Source organism: Eucyclogobius newberryi, unplaced genomic scaffold (genome assembly GCF_026437365.1).
Source record: "Eucyclogobius newberryi isolate DKJ021-1_F unplaced genomic scaffold, fEucNew1.0.hap1 SCAF_3, whole genome shotgun sequence".
In the NCBI taxonomy this organism is placed as follows: Eukaryota; Metazoa; Chordata; class Actinopteri; order Gobiiformes; family Gobiidae; genus Eucyclogobius; species Eucyclogobius newberryi.
The window spans coordinates 38,690,804-38,698,220 of record NW_027315945.1 but is presented as its reverse complement, the minus strand read 5'-3'; positions in this window follow the sequence as shown (position 1 = coordinate 38,698,220).

Below are 7,417 nucleotides of genomic sequence, written 5' to 3'. Positions count from 1 at the left end.
AGTGGGCTCGCCTCTGCCCAGATCTGACCTGTAACTTGGTGAAAATGACATACGACAAAGAAATATATTATAAAAAAAATAAAAAATGTCATCCATTTTTTTTTTGCTGCAGCTTGTGGATAATAATCAACTTCCTGACGAGAAGGATCTTGACCGGATTGGAAAATGTCACCTGCACATAACGCTTCATACCATGTGGATATGAAATGAAGACTCTGGTAATGACTATGATGACTATAATTTCAATTTTGAATGGATATGATTGCACATGACGATCCAAATGAATATGACTACGGTGAAGACTGTGACTATGACTACGGTGAAGACTGTGACTATGACTACGGTGAAGACTGTGACTATGACTACGGTGAAGAGTATGACGGCGATTCATGCGATGCTGATTTATAATATCATTGAGAAAGACAGAATTTTAACTTTGTTTTTGATGTAGAACTTTTATCATGGTATCAGAACCTCAGCAGTTCTCGTTCCCCTCGGACCTGCCAGAATCCACATGGCTCCAAATTAAATCACGATTGTCATTGGCTGGGGTCCCCGTTTTCTTTGTAAATGAGTAAAAGTTTGTGTTTTATACTGAAAAAGCAGCATTAGTTTAAAAAAAAAGAAGACCATTCCGTGCTGTCTGCGTAATACAATATGTTGTGTTTCATCAACCCGGAAATAAGAGCTGAAAGCAGCGCTCTGATTGGCTGCGCTCTGGTGGTCCAGGCCACTTCCACGTCATCTGAAAAAAGTTGTTCTAAAACCTAGAAATGAAGACATGCATGCATTTTATCAACGTGCCAAAGGTTTTTGGGAGCTAGGAACTACTTATAAAGATTTAAAAGCCTAGTTCCGGCTTTGCTGTGTGGAAAATGAGGAATTATTCAGGTGAAAATTTCCATGGGTTTCAGAGGGATGAAAGTCTTTTTCCATAACTTAGACTTATATATCCGGAGCTCCAGCGCAGGCAGGCGGTGCGTGAGTCTGCATGCCCGGGGTTCGGTCACCTGCACCGAACAACCGAACTGCACAACCGATAGAACTTCAGATCAACAAAGGGTCTACCGCCTAAATAAAACTGATGTTAATTCTACAGCGTGCGCAGAACTCTTCTTTCCGGGTTTCTCGGTATCCGATAGAACTTCTCTCCGTTTATCTTCCCGGTTGCTGCATCAACTGCCACATAAACCTTCACCCTTTTGATTATAGTAAAGCGTGCGATATCATTAATGAGGTTTGGGCCTCTTTGAACCGTGTTTCGTCGTAAATCGAAGCAGACGGACTGCGGTATAGAATGGGCTCGTATAGGTGGACATGCACTGCCGACGGACAACATGGCCAAAAGAGCCTGGAGGAGCCTGGGGGAGCGTGAGGGAGCGTGAGGGGAGCGAGGGGGGAGCTCGTCTGACGTCACTTGAATGACCTCTATAACAGGGCTATAACAGGGCTATAACAGGACTATAACAGGGCTATAACAGGACTATAACAGGACTATAACAGGACTATAACAAGGCTATAACAGGGCTATAAGAGGGCTATAAGAGGGCTATAGGAGGACTATAACAGCGCTATAACAGGACTATAACAAGGCTATAACAGGGCTATAAGAGGGCTATAACAGCGCTATAACAGGACTATAACAGGGCTATAACAGGGCTATAAGAGGACTATAACAGCGCTATAACAGGACTATAACAAGGCTATAACAGGGCTATAAGAGGGCTATAACAGCGCTATAACAGGACTATAACAGTGCTATAACAGGGCTATAAGAGGACTATAACAGCGGTATAACAGGGCTATAAGAGGGCTATAACAGCGCTATAAGAGGACTATAAGAGGGCTATAACAGGACTATAACAGGGCTATAACAGGGCTATAACAGGGCTATAAGAGGGCTATAACAGGGCTATAAGAGGACTATAACAGCGCTATAACAGGACTATAACAAGGCTATAACAGGGCTATAAGAGGGCTATAACAGCGCTATAACAGGACTATAACAGTGCTATAACAGGGCTATAAGAGGACTATAACAGCGCTATAACAGGGCTATAAGAGGGCTATAACAGCGCTATAAGAGGACTATAACAGGGCTATAACAGGACTATAACAGGGCTATAACAGCGCTATAACAGGACTATAACAAGGCTATAACAGGGCTATAAGAGGGCTATAACAGCGCTATAACAGGACTATAACAAGGCTATAACAGGGCTATAAGAGGGCTATAACAGCGCTATAACAGGACTATAACAGGGCTATAACAGGACTATAACAGGACTATAACAGGACTATAACAAGGCTATAACAGGGCTATAAGAGGGCTATAACAGCGCTATAACAGGACTATAACAGGGCTATAACAGGACTTTAAGAGGGCTATAACAGGACTATAACAAGACTATAACAGGACTATAAGAGGGCTATAACAGCGCTATAACAGGACTATAACAAGGCTATAACAGGGCTATAAGAGGGCTATAACAGCGCTATAACAGGACTATAACAGGGCTATAACAGGACTTTAAGAGGGCTATAACAGGACTATAACAAGACTATAACAGGGCTATAAGAGGGCTATAACAGCGCTATAACAGGACTATAACAAGGCTATAACAGGGCTATAAGAGGGCTATAACAGGGCTATAACAGGACTTTAAGAGGGCTATAACAGGACTATAACAAGGCTATAACAGGGCTATAAGAGGGCTATAACAGCGCTATAACAGGACTATAACAGGGCTATAACAGGACTTTAAGAGGGCTATAACAGGACTATAACAAGACTATAACAGGACTATAAGAGGGCTATAACAGGACTATAACAGGGCTATAACAGGACTATAACAGGGCTATAACAGGGCTATAACCGGACTATAACAGGGCTATAACAGGGCTATAACAAGACTATAACAGGACTCTAAGAGGGCTATAACAGGACTATAACAGGGCTATAAGAGGGCTATAGCAGGACTATAACAGGGCTACAACAGGACTATAACAGGGCTATAAGAGGGCTATAGCAGGGCTATAACAGGGCTATAAGAGGACTATAACAGGGCTATAACAGGACTATAACAGGGCTACAACAGGACTATAACAGGGCTATAAGAGGGCTATAACAGGGCTATAACAGGACTATAACAGGGCTACAACAGGACTATAACAGGGCTATAAGAGGGCTATAACAGGGCTATAGCAGGGCTATAAGAGGACTATAAGAGGGCTATAACAGGGCTATAACAGGGCTATAACAGGGCTATAAGAGGACTATAAGAGGGCTATAACAGGACTATAACAGGGCTATAAGAGGGCTATAACAGGGCTATAACAGGGCTATAACAGGACTATAAGAGGACTATAAGAGGGCTATAACAGGACTATAACAGGGCTATAAGAGGGCTATAACAGGGCTATAGCAGGGCTATGACAGGGCTATAACAGGGCTATAACAGGACTATAAGAGGACTATAAGAGGGCTATAACAGGACTATAACAGGGCTATAAGAGGGCTATAACAGGGCTATAGCAGGGCTATAACAGGGCTATAACAGGACTATAAGAGGACTATAAGAGGGCTATAACAGGACTATAACAGGGCTATAAGAGGGCTATAACAGGGCTATAGCAGGGCTATAACAGGGCTATAACAGGGCTATAACAGGACTATAAGAGGACTATAAGAGGGCTATAACAGGACTATAACAGGGCTATAAGAGGGCTATAACAGGGCTATAAGAGGACTATAAGAGGACTATAAGAGGGCTATAACAGGGCTATAACAGGGCTATAACAGGGCTATAAGAGGACTATAAGAGGGCTATAACAGGGCTATAACAGGGCTATAAGAGGACTATAAGAGGGCTATAACAGGGCTATAACAGGGCTATAACAGGACTATAAGAGGACTATAACATTTTTGGGAGTTACTTCACATTGTATTACCTTTGTAATTTATGTGCAATTATTGTGAAATTCATGTGCAATCTATGTGCTGTCGTGAAACATATTCATGTGCAATTACTGTCGTGATCACATGCAATGGTATTTATGTATTTATGTATTTATTTATCTATTTATTTATTTATTTTTCTTTATTATTTTTCCCCTCCATCCCTTGTTGGATAATGGGAGGTTTTGTTTATAAGAGATCTTCTACTGACAGTGTTTTTCAGACTTCCTATAAATGATCTGTTCTTTTCTTCTGTATCTCCCTGCGTTGCACCAATGAAATTTCCCCATGTGGGACAATAAAGGAATATCTTATCTTATCTTTTCACACACTCAGATACAGTGTCAGATACAGAAACAGAGAAGTAAAAATATCACATTAAAAAATCTAATTTAAATTTAAAAAAGTATTATTAAAATACTAAAAGTAATACTTAAAAAAGTAAAAGTAATTAACACAGATTTTGAGAACTATTAAACCTTTGAATCATGATATTGATGAAGAATTGTCCTGATTAATGTTCATCAGAAACAATTATATATTAAATCATAGTGTATTTGTGTATACGTATACTAAAGATATGGGCGTGAGGTCTGTTATTACTCTAAATCGTCATGGTACAATTTATTTCACTCACTATTTTTGTCCTGCACTGAACATGTACACACTTATTGTACATAGAAGTGTTATATTTGTACACTCCTTGAACAGTGTCAGATTTACAGTTCCAACAGATGTTTTATTGTATTTCTCCCTTCTGCTGTTTTATGGTCGTTTTATATTCCATAGAAACAACCGAAAATATATTCTGCGGCGGACGATTTTGCTGCTGATTCACTCTTAATTACAGGGCTTCTCTTCTCCTCAGCACATGCTCAGTTAGGGCTTCTCTTCTCCTCAGCACATGCTCAGTTAGGGCTTCTCTTCTCCTCTGCACATGCTCAGTTAGAGCTTCTCTTCTCCTCTGCACATGCTCAGTTAGAGCTTCACTTCTCCTCTGCACATGCTCAGTTAGAGCTTCTCTTATCCTCTGCACATGCTCAGTTAGAGCTTCAATTCTCCTCTGCACATGCTCAGTTAGAGCTTCACTTCTCCTCTGCACATGCTCAGTTAGAGCTTCTCTTCTCCTCTGCACATGCTCAGTTAGAGCTTCACTTCTCCTCTGCACATGCTCAGTTAGGGCTTCTCTTCTCCTCTGCACATGCTCAGTTAGAGCTTCTCTTCTCCTCTGCACATGCTCAGTTAGAGCTTCTCTTCTTCTCTGCACATGCTCAGTTAGAGTTTCACTTCTCCTCTGCACATGCTCAGTTAGGGCTTCTCTTCTCCTCTGCACATGCTCAGTTAGGGCTTCTCTTCTCCTCTGCACATGCTCAGTTAGGGCTTCACTTCTCTGCACATGCTCAGTTAGGGCTTCTCTTCTCCTCTGCACATGCTCAGTTAGGGCTTCACTTCTCTGCACATGCTCAGTTAGAGCTTCTCTTCTCCTCTGCACATGCTCAGTTAGGGCTTCTCTTCTCCTCTGCACATGCTCAGTTAGGGCTTCTCTTCTCCTCTGCACATGCTCAGTTAGAGCTTCACTTCTCCTCTGCACATGCTCAGTTAGAGCTTCTCTTGCCCTCTGCACATGCTCAGTTAGAGTTTCACTTCTCCTCTGCACATGCTCAGTTAGAGCTTCACTTCTCCTCTGCACATGCTCAGTTAGGGCTTCTCTTCTCCTCTGCACATGCTCAGTTAGGGCTTCACTTCTCCTCTGCACATGCTCAGTTAGGGCTTCTCTTCTCCTCTGCACATGCTCAGTTAGGGCTTCTCTTCTCCTCTGCACATGCTCAGTTAGGGCTTCTCTTCTCCTCTGCACATGCTCAGTTAGGGCTTCTCTTCTCCTCTGCACATGCTCAGTTAGGGCTTCACTTCTCTGCACATGCTCAGTTAGGGCTTCTCCTCTGCACATGCTCAGTTAGGGCTTCTCTTCTCCTCTGCACATGCTCAGTTAGGGCTTCTCTTCTCCTCTGCACATGCTCAGTCAGAGCTTCTCTTCTCCTCTGCACATGCTCAGTTAGAGCTTCACTTCTCTGCACATGCTCAGTTAGAGCTTCACTTCTCCTCTGCACATGCTCAGTTAGAGCTTCTCTTCTCCTCTGCACATGCTCAGTTAGAGCTTCACTTCTCCTCTGCACATGCTCAGTTAGGGCTTCTCTTCTCTGCACATGCTCAGTTAGGCCTTCTCTTCTCTGCACATGCTCAGTTAGGCCTTCTCTTCTCCTCTGCACATGCTCAGTTAGGGCTTCTCCTCTGCACATGCTCAGTTAGAGCTTCTCTTCTCCTCTGCACATGCTCAGTTAGAGCTTCTCTTCTCCTCTGCACATGCTCAGTTAGAGCTTCTCTTCTCCTCTGCACATGTTCAGTTAGAGCTTCTCTTCTCCTCTGCACATGCTCAGTTAGGGCTTCCCTTCTCTGCACATGCTCAGTTAGGGCTTCTCTTCTCCTCTGCACATGCTCAGTTAGGGCTTCCCTTCTCTGCACATGCTCAGTTAGGGCTTCTCTTCTCTGCACATGCTCAGTTAGGGCTTCTCTTCTCTGCACATGCTCAGTTAGGGCTTCCCTTCTCTGCACATGCTCAGTTAGGGTTTCTCTTCTCTGCACATGCTCAGTTAGGGCTTCTCTTCTCTGCACATGCTCAGTTAGGGCTTCTCTTCTCTGCACATGCTCAGTTAGGGCTTCTCTTCTCCTCTGCACATGCTCAGTTAGGGCTTCCCTTCTCTGCACATGCTCAGTTAGGGTTTCTCTTCTCTGCACATGCTCAGTTAGGGCTTCTCTCCTCTGCACATGCTCAGTTAGGGCTTCCCTTCTCTGCACATGCTCAGTTAGGGCTTCTCTTCTCCTCTGCACATGCTCAGTTAGGGCTTCCCTTCTCTGCACATGCTCAGTTAGGGTTTCTCTTCTCTGCACATGCTCAGTTAGGGCTTCTCTTCTCTGCACATGCTCAGTTAGGGCTTCCCTTCTCTGCACATGCTCAGTTAGGGCTTCTCTTCTCTGCACATGCTCAGTTAGGGCTTCTCTTCTCTGCACATGCTCAGTTAGGGCTTCTCTTCTCTGCACATGCTCAGTTAGGGCTTCTCTTCTCTGCACATGCTCAGTTAGGGCTTCTCTTCTCTGCACATGCTCAGTTAGGGCTTCTCTTCTCTGCACATGCTCAGTTAGGGCTTCTCTTCTCTGCACATGCTCAGTTAGGGCTTCCCTTCTCTGCACATGCTCAGTTAGGGCTTCTCTTCTCTGCACATGCTCAGTTAGGGCTTCTCTTCTCTGCACATGCTCAGTTAGGGCTTCTCTTCTCTGCACATGCTCAGTTAGGGCTTCTCTTCTCTGCACATGCTCAGTTAGGGCTTCTCTTCTCTGCACATGCTCAGTTAGGGCTTCTCTTCTCTGCACATGCTCAGTTAGGGCTTCTCTTCTCTGCACATG